Below are 4,396 nucleotides of genomic sequence, written 5' to 3' on the forward strand. Positions count from 1 at the left end.
GGGTATATAGGCATATAGTGCTATGGGGTATATAGGTATATAGGTATATGTACCCACGAAATCCGTGCCAACGGCAGATTTCGTCCAACAGTTTTGCTCGTGCAGCCAGCAGCAAATTTCGTGGGAAAAAATAAAAAAAAACAAGATATAACACACGTGGCCTGGCTATTTTGGCACGTGGTGCTATGGGGTATATAGGCATATAGTGCTATGGGGTATATAGGTATATAGGTATATGTACCCACGAAATCCGTGCCAACGGCAGATTTCGTCCAACGGTTTTGCTCGTGCAGCCAGCAGCAAATTTCGTGAAAAAAGAACGAAATATAACACACGGCCTGCATTTTTGGCCGTGGTGGCATATAGTGCTATGGGTTATGGTACTGTCCCACGACATCCGTGCCAAGGCAGATTTCGTCAACAGTTTTGCTCGTGCAGCCAGCTGCAAATTTCGTGGGAAAAAATGAAAAAAAAAAAAATTAACACTTGGCCTGACTATTTTGGCACGTGTGCTAGGGGTAATAGGCATATAGTGTATGTAATAGGTAAACCCACCGTGCCAACGGCAAATTTCGTCCAACGGTTTTGCTCGTGCAGCCAGCAGCAAATTTGTGAAATAAAGAACGAAATATAAACACGTGTCCTGGTATTGGCACGTGGTGCTATGGGGTGATAGGTATAATAGGTATATGTCCCCACAAATCGTGCCAACGGGGATTTTGTCCAACCGTTTTGCTCGTGCAGCCGCAGCAAATTTTGTGGGAAAAAATGAAAAAAACATAAATTATACACACACGTGGCCTGGCTATTTTGGCACGTGGTGCTATGGGGTATATGGCATATATGCTAGGGGTATATAGGTTTTAGGTATATGTACCCACGAAATCGTGCCAACGGCAGATTTCGTCCAAGGTTTTGCTCGTGCAGCCGCAGCAAATTTCGTGAAATAAAAGAACGAAAATAAACACACTGGCCTGTCTATTTTGCACGTGGTGCTAGGGATATATAGTTATAGTGCTATGGGGTTTATAGGTATAGTACCCACGAATCCGTGCCAACGGCAGCTTTCGTCCAACAGTTTTTGCTCGTGCAGCAGCAGCAAATTTCGTGGGGAAAAAAAATGAAAAAAAAAAACAAAATATAACACACGTGGCCTGACTATTTTGGCACGTGGTGCTATGGGGTATATAGGCATATAGTGCTATGGGGTATATAGGTATATGTACCCACGAAATCCGTGCCAACGGCAAATTTCGTCCAACGGTTTTGCTCGTGCAGCCAGCAGCAAATTTCGTGAAATAAAAGAACGAAATATAACACACGTGTCCTGGCTATTTTGGCACGTGGTGCTATGGGGTGTATAGGTATATAGGTATATGTACCCCACGAAATCCGTGCCACGGCAGATTTTGTCCACCGGTTTTGCTCGTGCAGCCAGCAGCAAAATTTCGTGGGAAAAAATGAAAAAAAAAACAAAAATAACACACGTGGCTGGCTATTTGGCACGTGGTGCTATGGGGTATATAGGCATATAGTGCTATGGGTATATAGGTATATGTACCCACGAAATCCGTGCCAACGGCAGATTTCGTCCACGTTTGCTTGTGCAGCCAGCAGCAAATTTCGTGAAAAAAGAGCGAAATATAACACACGTGGCCTGGCTATTTTGCACGTGGTGCTATGGGTTGTTAGGTATATAGGTATATGTACCCCACGAAATCCGTGCCAACGGCAGATTTCGTCCAACAGTTTTGCTCGTGCTGCCAGCAGCAAATTTCTTAGGAAAAATGAAAAAAACAAATATAACACACGTGGCCTGGCTGTTTTGGCACGTGGTGCTATGGGGTATATAGGCATATAGTGCTATGGGGTATATAGGTATATAGGTATTGTACCCACGAAATCCGTGCCAACGGCAATTTCGTCCAACAGTTTTGCTCGTGCAGCCAGCAGCAAATTTCGTGGGAAAAAATAAAAAAAAAGAATAACACACGTGGCCTGGCTATTTTGGCACGTGGCTTGGGTATATTAGGATATAGTCTATGGGATATAGGTATATAGGTATATGTATGTACCCACGAAATCCGTGCCAACGGCAGATTTCGTCCAACGGTTTTGCTCGTGCAGCCAGCAGCAAATTCGTGAAATAAAAGAACGAAATATAACACACGTGTCCTGGCTATTTTGGCACGTGGTGCTATGGGGTATATAGGTATATAGGTATATGTACCCACGAAATCCGTGCCAACGGCAGATTTCGTCCAACGGTTTTGCTTGTGCAGCCAGCAGCAAATTTCGTGGAAAAAAAAGAGCGAAATATAACACACGTGGCCTGGCTATTTTTGCACGTGGTGCTATGGGGTGTATAGGTATATAGGTATATGTACCCCACGAAATCCGTGCCAACGGCAAATTTCGTCCAACAGTTTTGCTCGTGCAGCCAGCAGCAAATTTCGTGGGAAAAAATGAAAAAAACAAAATATAACACACGTGGCCTGGCTATTTTGGCACGTGGTGCTATTGGGGTATTATAGGATATATGGTATATGTACCCCACGAAATCCGTGCCAACGGCAAATTTCGTCCAACAGTTTTGCTCGTGCAGCCAGCAGCAAATTTCATGGGAAAAAAATAAAAAAATTTTACATTCAAATTCGAGCATTGATTTTTAAACAAAAGGCTCATTGTTTTTTGTAATTTATTATCCGAAGTTTTGACATAAGTTATATATTTGCTTCTAACCTCAAGCATAATTAACATTTTTTTCGAAACAATTAAAATATTTGTTACATAGGTAACAATGAAAATAGAAGTCAATTCACTTGTTGCTTCGATTTGCTCCTCATCTTGACACCTTTCTGAAGATTGCTAACTTTTTTGACGTCAATCAGTAATTATTATGTTTGTCGAGTTGACTTGGAACACGTGGTGAGCAGCAGCTGAGCAGGAACAAAACAAAATTAGAAGGGCTGTGAACATTCCCAAAAATTTGGCTCTATAATGATTTAACCTTTTCGTTCTGACTGTCCGTAAATTCACCTATCCGGTCAAGATTTAAGTTATTGATATGTGTCTTAACGATCGATTACTGGAGATGTTTTTTTCATTTTCAATTGAATTTAAAATGACGACGTTTTAAGTTTCAGCCGTTGAAAATTTTATTTCATTCATTATTATACTATTGGTGTAATAATTGGGAAATTAGAACGGGGAATTCAAAGAATATTTTTTTACGCTGTCATCTTGTTAAATTTCAATTGTTATAATTTAATTTTTTTTTTTTTAATTTTAATGCATGGCCAAAAATAATTTTCGATCGGCCCTGTTTTTAAAGGATAAATGTTACAATATATTAACACGGGTGAAAGAAGGACCGTAATGTTGCACGACTCAAATTCTTAACAATAAAATTCGGATGAGGACCCATAGCATAATCTGTTATAAAGAATCTCAATACTAATTTTTTTTGTAACATAGTATTTACATGATTAAAAAATAATACAACTTAATTTTGCTACTATGATGATAAAGTAAATAATCTCTAAACTAAAAATATTCACAGGAGTAAGAACCTACCCCCTTGTGAATAAACCCCATCTGACCGGCATCTATATTTTAACCGCTGATAGGATTCGGTTACAAATTGGAAGCTGTCATTAAATATACCCAAAAAAAGATCTTCACGATTTTCACCACGTGCAGAAAACAAATCTATTTATCTAATTTTCGTCAGCGGTAGCAAGAAAAAACCCAATCAACCGACCGCCTTTTTAACAAATTTAAAAGCACATCAAAAGATGTATGAATGTAGTGTAGTTATACTGTACACGTTGTTTTTTCTACAAAGAACAAAGCATATAAGAACATGAGTCTTGGGAAACTATAAAGCATGTAAATCCTTAGTAAATAACATAATAAAAATACTCATAAAATGCCAAAATAAGAATATTTTTTAGGCTCAAATGTAAAGGATCTTTTTAGTTCTTACAAAACGTGTAAAAATTAAAAGAAACCAAAAGAATTAAAACCACGCAAATATCACACATAGCAAAAGCAAAAAATCACATCCATCCAAAATCACAAAATTTTTATCAATCATTAAGTGATGTATTAATTGTGTAATGATTCGATTTGAGTAATTAATTATTGAAAAGCCAATTAATTTAATTAATTAATTCATCCACTAATTAATGAAAGGCCCGAAAAATTAATTTCTTGTTAAGTCTGTTAAGTAAAAAAACAACTAATATGGGGCCAAAATGGCAGCATGACATGAATGTAGGACCAGCACACTCCTCATTAGAAATACTACCATCCAGTCTAGCTTTTTATTCGTTTATTACCGTTATATATAAGTATTTTGTTTCGTAAATATCGAAGTAGAACCATTTATCGC

Source organism: Clytia hemisphaerica, unplaced genomic scaffold (genome assembly GCF_902728285.1).
Source record: "Clytia hemisphaerica strain Z4C2 unplaced genomic scaffold, Clytia hemisphaerica genome assembly, whole genome shotgun sequence".
NCBI classification, from domain to species: domain Eukaryota; kingdom Metazoa; phylum Cnidaria; class Hydrozoa; order Leptothecata; family Clytiidae; genus Clytia; species Clytia hemisphaerica.